The following is a 25,490-nucleotide window of genomic DNA, read 5'->3' on the forward strand; positions in this document are numbered from 1 at the left end:
CTGAAGTATATTGTTTTCTCTTGCATGGATGAGACAGTCTTGTAAGATAGTCTTTTTACAAATCTCACTTGGACTCACAAAGAAAGATTAAGGTTAAGTTCTGCATCTTTTGTCATTGAACAGTTCATCTTCTTTTGAGTATTAACTGTCTCTAGATATCTTTTCAACATCTGTATCAGAGTATATTTTTTGAGTATGTGTATTATGCATGTGTGTGTATGGGTATATATGTATATCTGTGACAAATATGGTGTGTGCTTGTGTGGATATGTAGGAGTGGCACACGATTGTGTGTATATGAATATGTATATGAGTGGTGTGTGTGTGTATGTGTGCACATGTGTATGTGGTCTGTGTACTCTGGAACTCCTTACATTTCTGAAATGAAACTCAGTGCTTTGGGTCATAAATCAGGACTTCCTTCCTTTTTTTAGTTTTAGACTTACTGCTGACAGCCACTTGTAGCCAAATTCCCCCAAACACACCCACACAATGAAAGAATGGAGATCTGGACAGTTGGGCTCACTTCCTTCAGGCTTATCAGAAATTTGCTCCAAAATTTATTGAAAAACTTTCTCAAAATGGTCATGAGCCAAAGACTGGGGCTGTTAAAATTTATGTTTATGTGGTCCACTGTTACTGTGATCTCCTGATCCCAGAAATGACCGTGACAAGAATAATACAGACAGCTCAAGAACTTGCACTGATGCTTCTAGGATGGGCTTAAAGAATCATACCATGTGTGTACATGTGTGGTATGTGCATGTGGTGTGTGTATGCATGTGCATATGTGTGTTTTGTGTGTATATGTACTATGGGGGTGTGTGTATATATGGTGTGGTATGTATGTATGTCATAAGGTGTGTGGTAGTCAGGTGTGTGTGTGGTAGTCAGGTGTGTGTGTGTGCGCGTGTTATGGTACGGATATCGTTTTTTAGGCTGCACTGGGAAGCAATATCTTTAGGGTTCCTGACATACTCAATCCTTCATACTTTCATTTCCTTCACTTTTAAACTGACTTCTGTCAACATGACAAATAAAGCTGAGGTTGATTTCTTCATTGTAAAATCAGTATTGAAAAAAATAAACTTGTAAGTAAAACAGAAAGCATTGGGAAAACAGTGAGTGATTCTTATCCTAGCTAGAATTTTTTTAATTGATTTTTTTAAAAAGTATAGTTTGGACCGCCTTCAACAAAGGGTACAAAGGGTCACTTTGCAGAGGGGTAATTTGTATATCCTCAACAGTGCTCTAAAGCTGGTGTTTAGCAAGTTTCTGACACACAGTGTCAGCTCAATAAATATTTCTTGATTAAATGAATGAAGACATCAGAGCAAAGTAACAAAGAGCATAGAGTTCATCTTGGACAAAGTTACTAAAACTCCCTGTGCCTCAGATTTCTTATCTGCAAAACAGGAGTAAGAATAATACCTATCTGTTGCAGTCATGAAGATTAAGAGTTAGCACAGTTAAAATTCTCATATGGTATCTGAGATAGAAAATACAATGTAACTGTAATTATTGTTATTATGGTTACAGTGATTGCTTCCATTCTATATAAAGAGGAGACTAAAGCATCACAGATATTTTGATTTTCAGATCACATATCCAATCATGTCTTTAAGAAATGATCAGGTTGACTTAGATGTTATCATTTGGGGGAGAATCTCTGCAGTTGGGAAGAGCATGGAAGTTGTGTCCAAGACTCCAATAGTTTGTATGTAATCAAATCCCACGGTCTAAGGAGAGGGTTTCCTGGAAAGCCCTTTTCTGGTTGTTTTCCCAATTTCCCTTAATTCCACTAACCCCTGTGACGAGCTCCCCTACAATCTGGGAAGAAAATCGTTTTCATCTGCCTAGAAGGAATAGGTGTGACCTGAACAAATCAACCTTGCAGCCAGCACATTCTCTGATGTAGGAATGATTCTTCATCTCTTTTCCTAGCTGAGTTTGGAGGAGCTGAGAATAGCAGGCGGTGAGCAAATGGGATCTGCATAAATGTAACCCTCAGGCTCTAGGGGAAGTGCAGCTCAGGGCCGAGGAACACCACCCTTCCCTCAGCATCGCATTGGCCTCTAGTGGCCCCCAAGCAGCTGACAGACGGCTCAATCATTTCCTCAGGGCCAGAGGGCTCCCGGCACCAGCTGGCTTTGACATTAGTGCTCAGGCCCTGACTGACAGGGGACTTGTCCTTGGCTGAGCCCTGGAGGCCCATGAGAGTCTATTCAAACTCCTCCTTTAGTCTGTTGATTTACTGTCCCCGTTGGCCAGTTGTTGATCCATTTTTCCTCTCCGTTTGCTCACAGGGCACCCCAGAAACCATCCCCTAGTAATATATTTGGTTTATGATTTCCTCAGGAGCTGAGGAAGAAAAACAACCGAGGCCGTGCACCTGTTGGATTTTAATGTGCACGGGGCCCTTCTGCCAGGACGGCACAGAAAGACGGACCGTGCAGGTCCCAGGCCCACATGGAGCTCACATTTCTCTATCAGGATCCAAGCAGAAGCAGAATCAGGTCCCTTTGAAATATATTTGTTGTTTTATTTATGGCTCCACTTGGGCCCTGCCGCCTCTACGTCTGATTTTGGCCGCTGCGCCGCTGCAGAGTATGATTCCAAAGGGCAAATATCAGGGAAACAGCAGTGGCCTAGAGGCAGCCAGTGTACACTGCAGGTGGGCGGGGTTCTTCGCCACCACTGCTGAGGTTTAAGGCCAAAGACGACAACCTGTTCATTACCCACTTCCTCACAGACACAAAAAAGTTGGGTCATGGGCTCCTGCCTAATGTTTAAGAGACACTTGGTTAATCTTGAAGGAAGGCAGTCTGGGAGAAATTGTCTCCTCTGTCTCTCCTTCTAACCTCTTTATAATTCGACATTCATTCAGGATTGTGAGGCAGGTTGGAATGAATCTGCTCATGGGACACATTTTTTTTTTTTTTTCTTGTCTAGACTGGACTGTTGAGGGATTGAGGAATATTCCCACATGGCACACAAAGCAAGCTGAGATCTGACTTCCCTGGTTCAGGTGCGGATTTTCAGGATTCCAAAATCTTTCTCTTTCTCATTTTCCCTGAATTTAAAGGAACAACTAATAGGAATTAGGGGCACAGAAAAAAGGGAGCTGCAGTAAATGTGGACCATTTTCAGGTATAAGTGGGAAGCTAGTTAATGTGTATAAAAGGTGGTTTGGCATGTAATTTCTGGGTTGAATACTTACACCAATGGTTCTCAAAGTGTGGTCTCCAGGCCAACAGCATCAGTATCACCTGGAAACATATTAGACATTCAAATTCTTGGCCCCTACCCCAGACCTACTGAAACAACTTTGGGGGTGAGGCCTGGTGGTCTGTTTTGTCAAGCCCTCCACGGGATTCCCAAGTTGAAGGACCACTGCTCCACACCAAGTTTTCTTAACCATCTATTGATTTTGACTGTGAAGTAGAACCTAAGCCAGGGAGAAAGAAGGGTCATGCTGTGCGGGTAGAGGAGGACTTTCAGCACAGGAATGACAACGATACTGAGTATTTTTAAAAGGATTAAAACAACAGAAGCACAAACTATGCAAAATTACTCCACTGCTTTGATCTTGGCAAACCAAAGGTGCTACTTTCTCCATTTATGAAAAATAACAACGGCCACACGTGTGTCTTCTCTACATTTTTAGGGAACTCTACAAGGCTCATTTCTGAGACCTATCCCGTAGGTGATGTTCCTCAAATGAAACAATAAAGTTCAATGAAAGTCTGCTAATAAAGCATCCTTCTAATGAGGCTGGTCCCAGCACATTAGATGTGGAAGGGAAAGTGGGAGAGGGTGTTTTAACTCAAAGGAATCATGTTGTCATGACCACTGCAAGCTACCTTCTAAGCTCTTGCACTATGTATGCCCCCTTGTAAAGTTGGTTGTAGCAGCTTCTCAAAACAAAATAAAGCTGCCTTAATTCCTGAGAAGTCTTTTAACATTGGCAGATGTTGTGGAGGTGGATATTAAGAAATGTGAGCCAAGTTTGCCTGCAGAAGATCTTATTACATATGGAAGTTCCCAGCCCTCAGGACTCTGCAATCAACTGGCTTTGTAACATGGGGTCACTTTATTCCCTGGGCCTTTGTTTCCTCATCTATAAAATGGGGAGGTTGGACAAGAGGATCTGTGAGGGTCTTTGACAGTCTGTAACTATCTGATTCATTCTAGAGTCCCTCAGCCAGTGAACTGGAGAAAAATGATCTTCCTGTGTGAGAGATAAGTCTCCTTACTCATCCGAACATGCAAAATTGCCATTCCTACATAGCGTACTTAATTTAGACCCTACAGGTTTCAATAAATATTTAGAAGAAATAGATTCACACATGGTCCTGGACACCAGTGTCATCTTAATGTAGCTTTGTAACAGCACAGTCTTTATAGGGTACAGTAAGTCCCCTAAACATGAACGAGTTCCATCCCAAGAATTTGTTCATTAAGTCCAACAAAATTAGCCTAGGTACCCAACTAACACAATCGGCTATATAGTACTGTAATAGGTTTATAAGTCTTTTCACACAAATAATACATAAAAAACAAAGCAAACACAAAAACTAAAGAAAGCATTTTTAATCTTATAGTATGGTACCTTGAAAAGTACAGTAGTACAGTACAACAGCTGGCATACAGGGGCTGGCATCGAGTGAACAGGCAAGAAGAGTTACTGACTGGAGGAGGGAGAGGAGGTGGGAGATGGTAGAGCTGAAGGATCGTCAGCAATAGGAAATGAAGGGCAAGCTGCAATTTCACTTAGGCCTGACGTTGATGGAATGCATGTTCGCATCTTTGAACATTCTCAACTTGAAGGTTCGTATGTAGAGGACTTACTGTATCCTAAAGAAGGGTGTACTTACAAGAGTTGCTTTGATCAGAAACCAGCCACTGTACCTGACACAATAGAGGAGATAGGCTGAGGAGAGGCAAGATTTTTCTCTGGGGCAGCTCTGTCAAGTCAAGCTTTCTCCCATGCTTGAGGGTGGGGAGAGTTTGGAAGGCATCCTGCTGAGGTCTTCCCTTAGAGTGTCTACACAGTGGCCTGCAGGTGCTAATCAACACACCTGCAAAGTCTTGTCAACACACACACACATACACACACACACACAACAACAACTTTTAATAATCTCCAGCTGAAATGATTCTAGGTCCTGGGAGAATGCTGCCCCCATAACATCTGGGAGGAATCTCAACTGTATCACCAGATCCAAAAGACTCACTCTCAGGAAACTGTCAGGTACTAAATATTCATTCTTGGGAGGCTCTGGTCTTTGCCAGAGTTTGATGTTGATTCCACAAACCTTGGTGTTCCAAATTCAGGCTTCGTCCTTTGATTCTCTGTCTGCAGGTTGCCCAACCATGGCTTACAGTCATCCTGTGAAACTCAATTAGGGAGAGCAAAGGTCATATTAAGGACATCAGTCTAAAAGAAAAAAAAAAGAGTTGCCCCTGAGATCATGTGGTAGAAAGAAAGAGAGAAAGAGGAAGAGAGAAAGAGAGGAAGGATGGAAGAAGAAAGAGAGAGAGAGAGAGAGAGGTAAAGGAAGGAAGGAAGGAAGGAAGAAAAAGAAAAAAAGGAACCATGTTGTTCAGGATTAGTGGGCAAGTGTAGCTGGACAATTTTCAGATCTTTTATTGGGCTCGGAAGAAAACCCCTTTAAATATTCTTTTTCATTCTGAGTTTGCCTGTGATTAGTGTCTACCAAGAGGTAGGTCAATATTAGAGTGGGTGTGGGTAATTCCTGGGGAAAGGTCAGGTCTGCTGCTCTAACGTTTTTACTTGGATTAGTTTCCTGGAGCTGTAGTAACAAAGTATCACAAACTGAACTCCTTAAACAACAGAAATTTGTTGTCTCACAGTTCTGGAGACCAAAAGTCTGAGATCAAGGCACCAGCAGGGCTGGTTCATTCTGAGGGCTGTGACTGAGAATCTGCTTTAATTTTTCTCTCCCAGCTCCTGGTGGTTTGCTAACAATCTTCTGTGTTCCTTGGCTTGTAGATGCATCACCCCCAAACTCCAATGTCATGATCACACAGTGTCCTCTGTGTGTATGTGTGTCTGTTTCAATATTCCTTTTTTATAAGGACACCAGTAATATTGGATTAGGGCCCAACCCAATGACCTAATTTTAACTTGAGCATCTCTTTAAAGACTTATCTCCAAGTAAGGTCATATTCTGAGACACTGGGGATTAGAACATTACCATATACATTTGGGGGGATACAATTTACCCCATAACATTGTCTTTCCATATCATCCTGGGTAAAATGTAGTGGTCACACTCTCTGTCTCTGATCAATCTGAGCTGCTATTGGGAAGGAGTTCTATCTCCTTTAGGTTTAAGATGGACTGAATTTAGTGAAACGGATTGTAGTTTTCAATGATCCTGCTAAAGTATCTCCTTTCCCAGGTGTTCTTCTGTAGTATGGCTCTGCCACTTTCCGTTAAGACATGGAATCTAATTCCTCCCCTTGTCAATCATGGCTCTTCTTAGTGACTCAATAGAATGCAGCATAAACATTGCTCTGGAATTTCTGAGGTTAGGTCTCATAAGAAGCCATGCAACTTTCACTTGGATCTCTTGCTACCTTGGATTTCCTCTTCTTGTGAGGAAACCCAGGGATCCAATCAGAGGCTCACATAAAAGGAAATCAAAACCCCTTAGCTGAGCTTCCAGTTGACAATGAGTATCAACTGCCAACCATCTGAGGGAAATATTTTGTATGCCCAGCCCAGCTGAGCTTTCAGGCTGCAGCCCCAGCTGACATCTGATCAACCAACCCCAGGAGAGATCCCAAGGGAGAGCCATTGAACTGAGCCCCAGTCAAACTGTAGAACCTTTAAGAGATAATATTCAATTGTTGTTTCAAGCCATGATGTTTCATGGTGGTTTGTTACATAGCAATCAATAGAACAGTTGGCCTTTGTGCTTGAAGAAAGAGGGGTAGCATATCAATACTTCCTGCATTTTAAAAGACATATTAGGATAAAATCATTTGCATTGACAGAAACTTTCTCATTTTACCAAATAATTTACTACCGGCTTTCAAAACAAGCCTCCTTAGTATATATAGAATGAATGAAAGATAATTGTAGTAAAAATATGCATGGGTCACTATATGGCAATATATATTTTGGTAGGATTAATACTTTAATATTTTATGTGAAATTTTAACTGATTTGTTTCTCGTGAATGATAGTAGAAGAATTCTGAGGCTAAATCCCTGAGAGCCTTGGATTCAGGGTTTGAAATCCAATCCAGAAGTATCTCCACATTTCTTAAAATCTGGAATGGAAAGAGCTTCTCTCTCTCTCTTTTTCTTTTTAATTTAGGATCTGGTTTATAAAGAAATAATAGATTCAAGTGCTTTAAAAATATCATATTTAACTGTCTTTAAAAAGCAAAGATAGGACTTCCCTGGTGGCGCAGTGGTTGAGAGTCCACCTGTCAATGCAGGGGACGCGGGTTTGTGCCCCGATCCGGGAGGATCCCACATGCCGTGGAGTGGCTGGGCCCGTGAGCCATGGCCGCTGAGCCTGCGCGTCTGGAGCCTGTGCTCTGCAACGGGAGAGGCCACAGCGGTGAGAGGCCTGCTCACCGCAAAAAAAAAAAAAAAAAAAGCAAAGATAAATGAATTAAGATATATAAATATATACTTTTGTATGTCCTCAAGAATTAAACAAGGAGAGAGAGACAGAGAGAAAGGAAAAGTGGGGAGGAAAGATCTCTGGTGTGCAGTACCTTTGAGTTTTATCGAAGTTGAGACATTGGGGTTGGAATTAAGCACTACGCAACTCTAAAATGCCATTTTGGTATGTTTCCTAAGGAGGCAGAGATTCATGACGTACGTTTACAGAGGCAATCCTGACACAGGATTTCTAAGTTCCTGAGCTGCATGATGGGAGGAACTATTAGGTAATCTGTACTTTAGGTATAGAACATTAATCACAGTTTAACAGCAGGCTTAGTGAAATAGTAATCTTTTTTTTTTTAACAATAAGAGGGATTGAATTTATAATTTTCCTAGCAGGTACATTAAAAAAGTGATATGCAATCATCAAATTATGTGTCTAGAAATGATTATTAATATAATGTGGTCCATCTCCTGCATGGAGAGTTATTCAGTTGATTACAAGTTAGTCTCTTTAGCCTGAAGGGTAATTAACAAAAGTCATCATAGGATGTCTTAGAGGAGAAGAGAAAGAGCAAGGGGAGGAGGGTGAAGGAAGAGAAAAGAAAGCATAGAGAGAGAGGCAGAGAGAGAACAGCTTTCACAATAGTCAGCAATTTTGTAAACAGCAAAGCCCAGGAGTAGAATATATAAATCTGAATCTAGTCTGTGAATATACACTGCCCTAAAACTAGGGAATGCCAGATGATGGCTAAGAATCTGCTCTAACTGAAACCAGTTTTCTACTCCTCTATTGAACCATGAACTTAAACTAATCAAGCAACCAACCAATGAAAAAATAAAGTCAATTTATTTTAATCAAGCATTAACTAAGTGCCTGGTACTAGGCTATACCTGTGCAGGCAATGGTGAGAAACACACACACAGTCTCTGTCCTCCTGGAGCTTACAGTGTAGTCGGATAACTTTCAAACAACCAGAAAAAGAAATTGCAAAACTGGAACTGTGATAAGTTCTTTGAAGGGGGGTTTACATGTGTTTATGAAAATATAAGGTTATTAAACATAGTTAAAGAGTTAAGGGAAGATATGTCTCATTACAAAATGACAATGAACCTGAGAAATAGGATGAATAGGGGATAACTAGGTGAGGGTGGGAAAGGGAGAGTGTTTTAGACAGAAGAACAGCATGTGCAAAGACCCTGTGGAGTCAGAAACGGTGGTACAGACAATCTGAAGGCAGGCCCACAGAGGTGGAATTCACTGCATCCCTACCTCCATCCCAACTCTTGCCTCCCTCTCTCATTTCCTATATCCCATCATCTGGAGCTTTTACTAGCAGGAAAGTATTGATCGTAGTGGTCCTGAAACAGTCTGCTTCCAAGCTGGTGGGAGGGAGGAAACCTGGCAGGAATGACTCTGCCCAACTGGTAAGAACTGCATTGGTCTGAGTCAGGTAAGTAAAATCTCTCTCTAAAGGGGCAGCGAATAGCAGGTGAGCCCAGAAAGCCTGGATCACACCTGGATGTGGGGAAAGTGTCAGAGGGTCAACAGGAGCAGGGAGCAATGAAACCTCAGATGACGGTTCCTTTTTTTTTTTTTACTTTAGGGTCAAAGGGATGAATTAATCTTAGTCCTCAGATCACGCTCTGGGCAAGGGTTCTCTCTTGCTTTGACCAGTAGAGGTGTATCTATAGGTATTCAGTTATTTTTTCCATTTATCTTGTTCTCCATTCCCTATAGGCCTCCTCTAAGGGACTTGGTATGTGTCCCTGAGATTGTATGTACCCTGTTACAGTGTTTTCTGTATGTTTGTATGTACGTGTTTAAAATTTTTCATAAAGGTCATTATGCTAGAGATTTCATACTGTTAATTTTTTACTAGAACTGTTTTGAAGACCTATTCATGTTGCCATGTATAATATGTACCACTTCTAACTGTTGAGTAGTATTTCATGGTGAGTATTTGTCACATTTTGCTTATCCATTTCTTGAGTGTTAAGCCCTGTCTTAGTTTGTTTGGGCCGCTGCAATAAAAATATCAAAGGCTGGATTGATTAAGCAACAAACATTTATTTATCATAGTTCTGGAGACTGGGAAGTCCAAGATCAAGGTGCTGGCAAATTAGGTATCTAGTATGGGCACATTCCTGGTTCATAAACGGCCATCTTTTGGCTGTGTCCTCACATGGGGGAAGGGATGAGAGAGCTCTCTGGGGCCTCTTTTATAAGGGCACTAATTTCATTTATAAGGACTCCACCCTCATGACCTAATCACCTCCCAAAAGTACAGCCTCCAAATACCATCACACTAGGGGTTAGGATTTCAAAATATGAATTTTGGCATACATACACATTAAGTCCATAAGAAGCCCCTAGATTATCTCTTTGTCCTTGATACTGCAAAGCTCTGGGATAACATCCTCCTCTGTGTTAGTCAGCATTTAATCAGAGAAGCAGAACCACTAGGAAGGGTTAAACAGTTTATGTATGGCTATTGTGTCTGCATCTAGTACTGGGCCTGAAGTCAGCAGAGCAGACAGTTGGGAAGGAAAGAGACAGGAAGTAGGGAGAGCAAGGACAAACTGGAGCCTTCAAAGATGACCAGAACCTGCACCTCTCTCTTGCTACCTCCAAGCCTTTGGTGGTACAAGTGACCTGCAGGAGAAGCTGGAGACCTTTGTCATGGAACTAAATACACCCTGGGCCCAAGATTTGAAGAATTAGAAGGAGGAGACTCAACAAAAGTTGGAGGGGCTGTAGGCTCAGCTGCTGCCCAGGAGACGCTCATTACTAGTATGGGATGGAGAAGCTGAAGTAGGAAATCTGGCAGGAACTTCAGGAGATGCTGCCCAACAAGGTGAGCTAGCAGATTGGCAACAATGGGCATGAACAACTATAGTGTCTGACGCATGGCAATGATTTTCCAAGTGTGAAAGATTATGTTGGCTGCTTCTCTTCTGCCTTCCAAATAGCATGAAATGTCCCCATGACCTAGAGTAATTCAGAATTATACAGAAAAGATAATTCTTGGAAAAGTAATTCTAGGGTGTCACAGTGCAGATTCACAGTGCACATCATTGTGTGTTGTGGACCTGTGTGAGCCACTTTTTGTGGTGGATTTCTCAAAACTGAATTGCTCAGTCACAGAGTGTATATGGATCCAGTTTGACTACACAGTGCCACATTGCCCACAAGAAAGTCTGGACTGGGCTGTACCCCCAGCTGCAGGGGTTAGAGTTCCCGTCTCCTAGCATTAAACAACCTCTGTACTTTGGTCAATCTGAAAATTTTCTGATTACTCAAGTGTTTTAACATGACTGCAAATACTGGTTCACCATTAGAATTTCACATTTTTTGAATTGCCTGTTCATACCCTTTTCCCATTTTTCAACTGGAGTTTCTATCATTTGCATATTGGTTTTCAGAGGGCTTTTTGTATTCTAAGTATTAATCATATATTGCTTTAGGTGTTGAAAGTACCTTTTCCTAATTGTCATTTTCTCTTAAATTTGTTAGTGGTGTCCTTTGTTAAGCAGAAATTCTTAATTTTGTTTTAATCAGATATATCAATTTTCCACACTATGATTTCTGCTTTTAGGTCACTCACATTTCCTTTGACTACCCAAATCTGTGGCTTAGTCTTCCTTTTGATACTATTAATTTGGAAGCATTTCCAGAAAAAACCCCAGGAGAGAGTAGATGAAAATGAAAGACCTATAGATAATAGAGGGAAAATTAAATAATTTTGATTCTAATCTCAAACACTTTTCTATATAGATGAGCATGTCATTTGTGAATAGAGACAATTGTTTTTCTTCCTTTACATTCTGTATGCACTTTGTTTAATTTTTGTGACTTAATGTCCTGGCTAGCACCTTCAAGACAATATTTAATTAAAGTGATGAGGCAGATATCCTTGTCTTGTTCCTGATCTTAGGGAGGAAAGTATTCAGTCTTTCACCATTAAATATAATTTTAGCTATAGGATTTTGTAGATGCCCTTTGTTAGGCTGAGGAAATGACCTTCTATTCCTAGTTTGAGAATTGTTGTCATGAATGGTTGCTGACTTTTTCAAATGCTTTATTTGAATCTGTTGATAATCACATTTTTCTTAATCTATCAGTATGGTCAATCATACTGATTAATTCTCAGGTGTTGAACCAACCTTGCATTTCTGCTGGTCCTTTTTTATGTGCTTTAATCTCATAGATATCTCTTCTTTTAAAAACCTCTAGGTGTGCTTTCTTTGTTCCTAAGCTAGATTATAGAACCTATCAAGTATATAGCCTGAGTATTTGCTGGAGTGGTGTGTGTGTGTGTGTGTCTGTGTCCGTGTTTGGGTGAGAGAGATGAAGGGAAGAGGAAAAGAGTAAAAAGGGGATAGGAGTTTGGAGAGTGAAGAGGGGAAAAGTGTATACAGATTGGCATTTTAGAACACTTGGTGACTAATGGTGTCTTTTTGTTACCTGTGTCCTTCTGATGAGGTCTGGGTAAAAAGCCTGATTGGAAGTTGAGGTTTTAGGGCTGGCTTCCTAAGTGACCCATGAAAGTTACAATTGTGATTATTATGATATAAAATAAGTGCTTTGAATTTGTTAGCAAGAGGCTTACAAATTAAGAAATTTTGGCACAAAAAGGCAACAAGCAAACTATATAACACAAAAATGAATACAACCATAAGGAGAATGCCTACATCCATAACATGGTGGGAGATTTTAACCCAGTTTTCTCACAAAATGACTCAGAGTCAACTAAAAACAAACAAACAAAACTGTATACATAAAGAGAGTATTTGAATAACATAAATATCTCTCTTGGAGATATATCTGTCTTGCAGATATATCTCTTGAAGATATATAAATATCTGTCTTGGAGATATATATATATATATATATATATATATATATATATATATATATATATATATATATATATATATATATATAGTCATGCTAAACACAGAAAGATATCCAACCCTGTTTCCCCCAGAGCATCAACATCATTTATCTATAAATTTAAACATATTAGTAAACATATTAGTAAATTAGTAAATTCATGAGCGAAGAGGAAATTAAGATAGAAATTTTAAAATATTTAGAACTAAATGAAATTTCTAATATCTATGGGGATGAAGTCAAAATGATTCTTAGGGGAAATTTTACACTCTGAAATGCATTTACAAAAGAAAAAGTAATAAATGAACTAAGCTTTAACTTATAAAGTTAGGGAAAATAAAACCACAAGCAAACAACAAGGTAAACACAAAGTGATTAAGAAGAAGGAAATAGTATAGGTAAAGAGGAAGAATTAAAGAACCAAAATAGAGTTGATCAATAACCCAGAATCTAGACCTCAACAAAGATTGTGGGAACTATGATAAAGAAAATTTAAAAAGTCATAAACTACATAAAGAAGTAAATAAAACATATATAACTTCCACACTCAAAAGAAATTAAAAAACTTGAGTTTACTAAGAATAAAGCAAATTATACTAATAAATTTAATATCTAGATTAATCAGCTTTTTAGAAAAATACACATTATCAAAATTGTTCCAAGGAGAGTGAGAAACCCTGTGACCATAATGACCTGAAAAGAAATTGAAACAGTGAAGATCTGCTCACATACCAGATTTTAATATCACTGGGCCAAGAAAATTGTATGTTTGATTAAAATCTAAAAGGCAGCTAATTTTCATCATACAAATCATTTTAGGGCATAGAAAGGATGGAAAATTTCTCAATTATTTTAATGAGGCAAATATGACCATAATAGGAAGATAGGAACAAGGGAAAACAAAATTACAGATCAATCTCAGTTATAAGTGCAGGTGTAAAAGTTCTAAATGAGGTTGTTAGGAAAAAAGAAACTAGCAATGTTTCAATAGAATAACCTATGGCCATGTAAGGTTCACCCTAGGAATGCAAGAGTTGTTTGATATTGTAGTAAATTATATTTAAACTTTAAAAAAATAACAGATTAAAGGATAATACCATACATTCATTCCATTAGTTGTTACAAAAGGCTTTGATATGTTATAATATTTATTCATGCTAAAAATTTTTATCATTTTATTTTGGAGTAAAAGACAATATTCTTATGCTAAAAAGAGTATCTACTAGAAGCTTACAGTGAATATGATGTAACAGTGAACCATAAAAGTCCAATTAAAGCCCAGGAGAAAGATGAGGGTGCCTACTGTTACTAATTCAGTATGATACTCAAGGGGTCTAGACACATGCTAAAAAGGTACTAACAATTAAATGAGATGTAAATACTTAAGCAAAAAGAACAAAATTTTTATTTCATACTGTAGTGGATGCTGTGGTGTGCCATCCTTATCCTCCTCTTTCATGACTGGAATACTCACTCTCCCAGTTGCTATGACTGTTGATGGATGAAGGCTCATAGCTACTTGAATTCCCCCTCCTGGTGGTTGGCTCTTGGCTGAAGAGTGCTGCCTTACACAAGCTCACATCTTGTTCCTGGGTGTGGGTCATATACAAAGACTGGAAAAATTAAAGATAGAAAGGTCTGGCCCTATTGCCTCATATCTGCAACTCCTCAGGGCTATCCCAGCACAGAAGCTCTCTGGGGGAAAACCCTGTGGCCTTTGTTGTGACAGCATCATAACTTCTCACTCTGCCCAGTCCTGCTACTTTCCCTTCTCCAACAGGGGCAAATCTGGAAAGATCTTCCTAATACACTCTCTTCATGAAAATCTCTACTTCCTAGGGAACTTGACCTGAAACCCATACTGAGGATTTCATGATCTAATATAACCTTTCCCAAATAATTATTAAGATTTATTAGTTATTAAGCAAAATATTAAGATTAATAAAATGGTCTATCAGAAGGACCAGTAGAAAAATACAAGGCCAATGTACAAAAATCTGTAGCTTTCCTTTAATTAGCAAAAAGCAAGTAGAACATATCACTGATAAAAATGTATTTCACAATAGTAGCAAAACTATAAAGCAATTACAAATAAAATTAACAAGAATACACAGGATCTTTTTGAAAAAATGATAAAAATGTTTACTGAAGGACATTGAAGACCTGGATAAGTAGAGAGAAATATTCTAGAAAACCTCTGTTCTGTCATGATTGGGACTGATAATTGGTCAGTTGATGATAAAAAGTCTCTTAAGGCATGGAATAATTAAGACAAAGATATATGTAAGCCTAAAATATTTTATTGCAACTTTCAACATATAAATTTACATTTATTCACCAGTATTTTTCCATAGAGCTGAACTGTAAGTCTTACCTTTAAGCAAGGTCATTGATCGGAGTTCCTCATTGACTTTTTTGCATAAATCATGTCTGTAAAGGCAGTATCTCAATGTTCAGTTTCATTTTCTTTGAAGTGAAACTAGTAGTTGAAAGTATCAATGAAGCAATCTGAGAGCAGAATCCTTCTAGAATTTCACAGTTTGCTTGTCCTAATATTTGACTAATTTGTCATTTACATCTAATTTTATCAACTTCCCTTCATTGAGTCTTTTCAAAGCATTCAATTCAGCTTTGGGAGAAACACTAATTCTCTCTTTGTGTAATATTTAATTAAACTGCATAACAATATTAACTAGAGCAGATGTCACAAAAGGGTGTGTAAGCTCTCATCTCATTTGAAATATGTGGGCGTTCTGGAGTGTTCTTCTAGCTGGGTGCATTCAGAGCGTAATGCGTGTCAGTGAGTATATTTCAGGTAATTTGGTTATGAAGAGTATGACTCAATATTATAAGGATGTTAATTCTTCCAAAATTGCCTCATAAATGTAATGTGACTGCCAGAATTTTCATAGAACATTATAAACTGGTTCTCAAATTCATGTGTAAGAGTTTTAATAAAGATAAAATTGATAGAGAGCAAAAAAATGAATTGGTCTTACTAGATATTAAAACATTATGAGTTTGCAGTGTTGCTGTGGGACAGCATGAGAGAAATAGATCAGAATAAATAATAAAGAAGCTAGAATAAAGAAATAAGTACATGCATATATAAGAATGTGGAGGGAATTCTCTGGAGGTCCAGTGGTTAAGACTCCATGCTTTCACTGCCAAGGGCCTGGGTGCAATCCCTGATTGAGGAACTAAGAAACTGCAAGCCAAAAAAATAAAAAATTTGGAATAAAAAGTGACATTTGAAAGTCAGGGAAGAATGGTACTGGGACAATTGGCTCTCCATATGGAAAAAAGTTTCAACCTCCTGACACTTTATGTCAAAAAAATTCTAAATGGATTAAAGGCCAAAATGTTTACATACATGTTATAAAACCTCAGGAATGATTTATTTAAAAAAACAAAAATAAAAGGAAATATTGATAAATTTGACCATATAAAAAGAGAGAAAGAAAACTTCTACATAACAGAAAGATACCATAAGCAATAATAAAATACAAACAACAGACTGGAAGAAGATATTTCCAGACAATATTTCACAGACAACATATTTGCCCCTCAAATATCAATATATAAAGACTATCTACAAACCAATTCAAAAAGAACAGACAGTTCAACATAAAAAAATGGGCCAAATATATAAATGGGTATTACACAGAAGACAAAATACAAGTAGTCAATAAAATATGAAAAGATGATCATTTTAAGTATGTACTGTGAAAATAAATAAAGGAAACTTCATTTACAATGGAGTCAAGAAGCCCTGCAGGGGGAACTCACACACCCAGCCTTCTGACCCAGCAACTAGCTGCCCACCGCTTGCAGCCAGTGAAGAATCACCACAGCCCTCCCCAGTTTCTTCGTTTCCTCTGTAAGAGCAAGCCCATCTCTTCTGTTCTCTGGACTTGCCTATGGTTTACCACAGTTTGCTTGTCTGGAATCACAATCCTCTGCTATTCCCAAACAAACTCATTTTCCTGTTATAATAACTGGCTCTGTTGTTTCTTAGAGGTCAACATTACTAATGAGGAAAATGCAGAATAAAAGAATAAATGAGACACTATTTTTACCCTTCAACTAGGCAGAAATTGAGCAAACAAACATTTAAGTAAAATGTAAAGAATGGCAAGTACCAGGAAGATTGTGGAGAACCAGTACTCCAACAGATTGCTGATGGGAGTGTGGCTTATATACCATTTTGGAGGGCAATTGAGCAGTATTCATTAAAATTAAAAATGCAAAGACCCAGTAATCCCCCTTTTTCATATCTAACCTACACTTGCACATGTGTGTAATGAGACAGGTGCAAAGGTGTTCGTTAAAGTAGTAGTGAAATAAACAGCCCACACATAATGCAATGCTCAACAAAATGCGTTACATTTATGAGACATGCTATTCTGTAACAGTTAAAAGGAATAGACTGGATCTTTGTATCATAATATGGATAGTGCTAAAAAATGTATTGTTGAATGAAGAAAGTAAGTACCAGTTGATACCTATAGTAGTAGTTTCTGTGGGTATGTGTATAATTAGAAAAATAATAACAGTTTAAAAATCATAACAGGATAGCAATGAGTTGAAGAGGAGTTTAAATTTATTGGTTGTGGCTTTTTAAAAGTATACTATATTTATGTTTTACTTGTGTCATTAAAGATTAATTTTAAAAAGTAACAGTGAACATACCTGAATTGCAAGTTCCTTGAGGACAGGACAGATAACTTTGTATTTCCAACATAAGCACAGTGTCTGGCACAGAGTAGCACTCAATAAAGTTTGGTGAAATGTTTCAAGAAATGGATGGATTAATAGATGAATGGTTAAACGGGTGAGTCACTGACATGGTGATCTGACTTGGGCAGAGTTTGTTGGGGGATGACCCGCTTTTTTTTTTAGGTCTGACAACCTTTCCACTGATGATTTCTTGAGAATAGTGATGGGTGGTGTGTTAGTCAGAATAGTTATGGTTGTCATAACAAGATACCACAGACTGAAGCTGGAAGTCCAAGATCAAGGTGCCAACAGGGTGGATTTCTGCTGAGACCTCTCTTCCCAGCTTGCAGATGTCCACTTTCTCTCCAAGTCCTCACATGACCTTTCTTCTGTGTGTCTGGAGAAAAGAGAGGTTTCTGGGGTCTCTTCTTCTTGCAAGGACATTAGTCTTATTGGATTAGGGCCTCATCCTTAATTCTGGTGACAAGAGTGGTTCTAGAGTCTGTTGTACAGAGTGAAGTAAGTCAGAAAGAGAAAAACAAATACCATATACTAACACATATATATGGAATCTAAAAAAAAAAAAAAGGTTCTGAAGAACCTAGGGGCAGGACAGGGATAAAGATGTAGTGGAACACAGTCTTGAGGATGAATTTTCTAAATTGATTCTGGGTTTTCTGTAGCTGGGTCTTTAATCTGATTAGATTTAAAAACACTAATGACTATTTCCAGTAGTAAAGAGCACTGATTCCATGGCTCTATCTGGCAATAGAGGAAGGCAAAATGTCACCACTCATACTCCTGATCAAACATGTTTAAGAAGCAAGGATCTGGGTGACCATGTATAGGATACTTTCAAACCTGTTTGCCAAACTAACGAGTATAATGAGATTGGCTGGTTGCTCCTAATGTTGCTGGACTAAGTAGGGGAAAGAAAAAAATGGGATGAGCCTCAAGGATTCGTAGTCCCAGCTCAAGTGCCACATAAGTGACCTGGAAACTTCTACATCTGCTCTGATAGAGACCCTTATCTCCTATAGCCACAGGACTGAGAATGCTAAGAACAAAACCAGAATCTCTCCTGCTAATGGCTGAATCACAATGAAAATTGAATTCCCAGCCTTGTGGAGTATCTACTGGTAGAGTGAGGAAATGGACTGGGAAGGAACAGGGTCCTGGAAGTTGGGATGGGAACGTGTGGGGAGACATTGATGGACCTGGGGACACTGGGCCCTTAAATTCGAATGAGTCTTCTTTGCCAGTAGAAGACTTTCCGCCCCCATTTGAGGGTCTGAGGGGATTAACCCTTAATTGCCTGAGGAAACTTGAATGGTCTTCTCTGAGGCAGTTGCTTTGCAAGACACTGCTGATTTTCCTCAAGACCCACCCCTCCCCAACCCCTCTTTGCTTCTAGACCTATAGCTAGACTCAAGGCCCTCACCTTAAAGGTGAGGAGTGATGTATGAACAAGAGAAAGAGGTGTGCTATACTCTGAAAGAACTACTTGAGTTTTCTAATTTATACAGACTGAAATCTAGGGAATGGATATTAAGAGAGCCTCATCTAATAGGACCAGTGTCCTTAAAAGAAGAAGAAGAGCCATCAGAGATTTCCTCTTCTCTCCACACACACAGAGGAAAGGCCATGTGGGGACACAGTGAGAAGACAGCCATCTACCAGCTAGGGAGAGTCCTCACCAGAAACCAGTCCTGTTGACACCTTGATCTCAGACTTTCAGCCTCCAGAACTATGAGAAAATAAATGTCTTTTGTTTAAGCTACCAACTCTGTGGAATCTTGTTATAGCAGCTCTAGTTGATTAATACAGGTAGCATAAGGAAATATTATGGAAGCATCACTGGTATACCAGGCCCATTTCATTTTTCTACTACTTTATTATTTTTTTAAATTAATTTTTATTGGAGTATAGTTGATTTACAATGTTGTACAGCAAAGTGAATCAGTTATACATATATGTATATCCAACTCTTTTTTAGATTCTTTTCCCATATAGGCCATTACAGAGTATTGAGTAGGGTTCCCTGTGCTATATAGTAGGTCCTTATTAGTTATCTATTTTATTTATAGTAGTGTGTATATTCTACTACTTTAAAAAAAAACTAAGTTTTTTCTTTTTATTTCCAAGGCACTTTGTGAGCAAACTTTACCTTGACAAGTTGGAGGATTACTAGCCTGGAAGTGTATTCTCTTTCAGAGGAGGTGGGGATGACTAAGGTTTGACTCCTGACGCGGACGGAGGGTTACGTTAGGATCTGGGAAAGCGCAGCCTGCCTCTCTCACAGTCCTTGTGTCCACTTACGTTTTGGCAACACGGGACTATTTCCTGCAATCTATTCTTCCTGATTAATCTGTACTCTTCATGTACAACTTTGCTCAGCATCATCCACTCCATCCATTGTCCAGGAGGTTGGTCCTCATGGAATAACTTGGACGCCTCTCAGCATGGAACTTATTACAATGTTTTGTAATTATCTCTATGTACATGTATTTTCCCCTGTGGACTGAAAACTTCTCGAAAACAGGATTTTTGCGTCAGTTTAGTATTTTCCAAAATTAAGATGCATCCAAATTACCTAGGGATTTTTGTTAAACTTCAGATTCTCATTCAATAAGTCTGAGATGGGGCCTGAGGCTCTGCGTTTCTAACAAGCTCCCAGGTGATACTGAGGGCACACGTTCTTGGTCCATAATGGGTAGTGAGAGTTTTCTGTGTTTTCTGGTGCTTTCAGGATACAAAACAGCAAGGCTAATGGTGCTTATGCAAAGGGAGGAAGCTATTAACTATTATTTCATTGGGTTTCAATTCTGGCCTCACATTGGAACCACATGAGGAAGCTTTAAACAATTCTATTGCCTATGTCCTACCCTGAGGAATTGTGACTTAATTAGATGGGAGTGGAGCCTGGACACTTGTAGGTTTTAAAGTTTGAAAGTGCCTCTTGGGTTGAGAACCACTGGTAGAGTCTGAAGATGGGGATCTGAAGATGGGCATTTTTCCTTCTTATTCCTGGGTCTATCACAGGGCCTGGGGTACTGGAGCCACTTAATGTAAGTTGGTTGAGTAAATTAATTCCTTCATCTTGGTTCGGGTTCCGTGTTTCCCAGACACGTCCACGTCTTCCGGGTGGGCAGAATATTTTCTTCAGAAGGAAGGTGGTGCTGGAAGTGACACATTTATGAGGTGACAAAGTCAAGGGTGAGTGTGTCAGGGGACCCTGAATTAGGAAGGAAGTTGACTCTAGTGACATCTTACAGCTCTGAGTGTGTGGTAGAGGGGCCTCACTAAGGATGCCAGGCTTTTTAAAGTTATTGCAAGAAAGAAGCTTTGCCCAGATTATGTTCCAAATAACCTTAAGAGTGAGTAACCCACTGCCAGCAATGAGCAGATTTAAATGAAACAATTTATTGTTTAGTCCATTTATATATTTAAAAATATTGGACATGGATGTAAGTAGCCCAGGCATCTTAGCAAAGAGGATTATTGGGAAACCTCTACTGATCTCAGAAGAATCTTATTATTTTTTTAATAAATAAATAAATTTATTTATTTATTATCTAATTTTGGCTGCATTGGGTCTCTGTTGCTTCCCGCGGGCTTTCTCTAGTTGCGGCGAGCGCGGGCTATTCTTCGTTGCGGTGCGCAGGCTTCTCATTGCGGTGGCTTCCCTTGCTGCGGAGCACGGGCTCTAGGCGCGCGGTTCAACGGGCTTCATTGCTCCGTGGTACGTGGGATCTTCCTGGACCAGGCCTCGAGCCCGTGTCCCCTGCATTGGCAGGCGGATTCTTAACCACTGCGCCACCAGGGGAGCCCAGGAGTCTTATTTTAATTAATAAGATTTCAAATGCTGAAAAGGTTAAAACAGTCTCTAAGAAAGGCCTTAATAGTGAATAAAGAAAAAGGACAACCGTCCACGGCGGCTCATGGCATCAGAAAAAGGGGCAAACGGTTATCTGAGAAGCAGTTTGTGGTAAAGGCTGCCTGCTGCCTGGAGTGAAATTGCTTCTGGGAATTTCAGTGGGCGGGTCCAGCCAAATGTCCAGTGGCTGGAGGCAGGCAGTTGCCAAAGCCAGAGCAGAGCTGCTCAGGAGAGCCTAGGGTTAAATTTTTAGGGGTTCTGTGAGCTAGTGGTTACCCACAGCCATTGTTACAATTTCAATTATAAAAGATTATACTGGAATAAACTGTAAGGAAATCAAACGAATAAATACTCAAAACTCTTTATTTCCTAATTATTTCACCACATTTCACTGTTATATAAGCCTGGACAGTAACTTTATGGTGTTAATAATGTGTATAATGGCGTACGACTGCGTGTTTGTTTCCTACTCCACATTCAACGATATCATCGTGGAAATGAGTCTTTACACCATGGACATAGATAAATAGTGCAAACGAGGGTTTGATTCATTGTTTTGTTGACGGCATATAGAAAGCCATATGGTGCGTAGACTGTCATCAAAATCCTCAGCAGGGTTTGATGCAACAACTGTAGTCAAATACATGGTTATTTCTGTTGTGAAATCGATTAATATCCTCACTAGGTCACACAAATAAAGACTATAAATAGTATCACATCAGTTCAGATCAGGCTTCACTATCAAATGAGTTCAGATCAGGTGAAGTATTGCCACCAAATGAGTAATGAAAAATCTTGTGGGTTTGGAAAATGGATAAGGGGTTGTGGCCAAACCTGGCAAGTCTGACCAGAGGACTGGAACCCTGGGAATGAGCTTGTCTTTGTCTACATGTTGTATAGTTTTGCCTGCCTGCAGCCCAATTCCCTGCCCCTCCCATCCCATTCTCCCTTCTCCCTCTTCCTCCTCCCATTGGGAGATTTCTAGAGGGAACAAACAGAACACACGCTTCTTTTCTTTCACATTATTCAGCAGCATTTTATCATCTCCCATTCATATCAGATAAGAAAAGAGGTCTGAGATCTTGTGAGAGTTTGACCTGGAAGTTGGGTTATGGATACAGTCGCCTGGCATAGTGACAGGGAAATAACAAAGGGATAACCATATGTGTTTGCAGTTCCCCAGGAAAGGTAATGATTCAGTTATGGCAGATGGTTTTTAATAGTTTGCTAAACATCAAGTCTGGATTTTGGGGAAGACCAAATTCATTTAGAAGCTGACTCTGGGGATACACCTAGATTTAGCCAAAAATCTCAGGGAATGGAGTTTCAAAGGCAAGCATCATTTCCAAGAATTTGCCTTTAACAAAATCAAGAAACAGCCCATTTTAATGGGCCCTTCATGTAGACATGCCTTTATTAATGACAGCCCTAGCTACCCAGGCCTTGGTAGACCTCCATCCTATTCTGGGATTCTCTGCTCTCTTAGAATAAAATTCCCACTCAGTGACTGCCAAGGACTCAGAAAGAAAACAATACAAGAGCGTACCTGTCCTCCAAATATCACCATTGACAACTTCACTTAATTTTTTACCAAAGAACTCCTACTGCAGAGGATATAAAGTGTATCTAAAGAACCACACCCTTAGTGACCAACATCTTTACTGTTTTATCTTATATGTTTGTGAGAATTTAAATTCCACACCATAAATTCTTCATTTTGACATTAAAGAATGGATTTTCCTCAAACAATTTAAAGAAAAATGAGTACACCAGGAAGATACTTCATGCTTTTCTGGGGCTTGCCTATTTGCTACCAGGATGCCAAAGACCCACGTGGGGCCATGTTTTTCCGTGTGAGAAGCATGGTATTGATATGTTCTCCTCTGAGTTGTCCTTGGAGGAGTGGACTTCAGGTACCATGTTGAGTTCATCTATATCTCCCCACTGGATCAAGCAGCCACATATCTTGGTTGCAGAAAACAAGGATGTGAAGGGACCCCGTTAGCAGTTAGGTTATGATCTAACACTTTTGTTTACGTGTGTGCAGAGGCTGACACCCAGAAGAGTGGAAGGACTCAAGGCCACAGAACCAGGACTCCTTGCTGGATCTCTGACTCTGGTCCTGCTTGAATTTGGCTGAGAGTGGAGGAGGGGCTGATATCAGTGAGAGAGCAGTGGATTACGTGCATGAACCAACCACCTCTCTTCCCTCTTCATGTGGCCTGGACAGTTTAAAGGAGTTGGAGATGCATTTGCTGCGTTTAACCTTTTGCAAAGGGCAAGTGTCTCTTCCTGACTTTTAAAAATTTGAATAATGATTCAACAATAATTCAAGACCCTGGTACAGGGCTTATACAGAGATTAGAGAGAAGGCTTGTAAAGTCTCTGGCATGTATCTGCTAGCCAAGAAGTGGTGGAAATGATTATATTAAAAATAGGACCAGTTAACTGTTTTGCTGTTTGATTGGTTGCTTGTGTGTGTGTGTGTGTGTGTGCGTGTGTGTGTGTGTGTGTGTGTGTGTGTGTGTGTCTTTAAAAGATTTTCCTAGATAGAATATCTGGAAAATTGGGAAAATGGGGAAGTTTCTTACACTGTCACTGCCTACTGAGACAGGTGGTCTAATGTCAATGAAATAATTATGATTATTAGTCTTTTAGAAAATGTATTGCCTTTCTCTTTATATTAAATTGCACTGAGGATTGCTGTGATTCTGGCTTATATAGTAGAATTACTCAGATTTTGATAAATTATCATTAAATACATCATTATTTTTGTCATAAGTCTTTGTAAGTCATTTTAGATGATTTGGATTCGAGCATTTCAGAAATGACACTGACGTTTGTAGGATCCTTTGAGAGCATGAAGTTGCATCATCATGGGTTGAAGTCACCAGAGAAGAGCCAGAGAGGGGGTGACGGGTCTCTCACCTCCCCAGCGAGCTGGCGAGCCTTCCATTTGGTCTAGGTTCGCTCTCCACCCCCACTGCCCTCTTTGCCAGGCTCCTCAACAGGAGAGAAACAAGGAGACATGGGAGAGAATTTGCAAGTCTTCGAATGAAAGCCTGGAGGCAGCTATATGACTCAGTAGATGATTGGCCATCAAGAGAAAAAACTGACAGGATTGGACTGAATTTTTTAATTTATCAGACTTTTTATTGAACACCTATTATGTGCTAGGTGCTAGCCATAGAGTTGACTAATTGGTTCATCAAGTTCACAAATAGTCCCACAGAGTATTCTAAGCTAAGGATATAAGCGAGTTAAAGGCATTCTCTCATACTCATCCTCTATGATTAAGACTGCACTAATTTACCACCTTGCCCTGTTGGTTCTTCCTCCAGATTGACCTACAACCATAGGAGATAAATTGGGTCTTCTTCTCCAGTCTTGATCAAACAGATCAATAATAAAGTGATTTTGAAGGATATCTGAGGTGACCACTTTGGTTCCCAGGTTATGCTAACCTATGAAGGACTGATTATCTGGGATCTACAGTGCTGCCCTTTTCATTCTAGAATGGTGTCCAGCTCAGCGCTTGACTCTGGGGCCAGTGCAGTGGTTTATCTGCTGATTTGTCTAGAATAGTCCTTGGTAGAGGTTTAAAAGCAGAAACAGGAGTAGATTCTAACTTTAGAAGGACCAACTTCATAGGAACTGGGTAATCTATAATTTTTATAGAAAACTATTTTAAAATCTTACTTTCAAAGCTATCCACCCACTTCCCTTTGACTAGCTATAGCGTCTAGGGTTTGAGATAGATTTTAGGAAAATTCTACATTTTATTTTTCTCATACTCCAAGACATCATAAACAAGGAATAACTTTGTCTCATTTGAGCATGAAAAAAAATTTGTGAGGTTATGTGTGTTTTGAAAACTATTAAACTATGTAGAATACATAAGGAGAAGAGTGAGAAAAATTAAAATAGGGTCAATAAAACAGAAATGTTTGAGGAAATTTAAGTGTGTGAAATAATGTCATATTTTTACAATTATTAGGAATTATGCACTTTGGCCAGTTCTTCTATCATACAAATAATTACCTTCTAATGTATTTAATGTGTTAATTCTGATTTTATATGTCAGATTTTATTACGTGGGCAGAGTTTTAAGAAGGAACTTTCTACTGAAAGGAATTTATGGCTCATAAAAGTTATTTATTTTTGAGGAGTCAGCTATTTAAAATAGTATGTACACATACAAACAACCAAAAAGGGGATGATCAATCGTGGATCTTTATTTTCAACGTGGGGCTGTTCAAGATGAGAGTGAAGAAAATAATATTGGATTATATTTAGATTTTTGTGATATGTTTGAAAGCTGAAAAGAAAGTATAGGAAATTAAGAAA

This window comes from Globicephala melas, chromosome 1 (genome assembly GCF_963455315.2).
Source record: "Globicephala melas chromosome 1, mGloMel1.2, whole genome shotgun sequence".
Taxonomy (NCBI): domain Eukaryota; kingdom Metazoa; phylum Chordata; class Mammalia; order Artiodactyla; family Delphinidae; genus Globicephala; species Globicephala melas.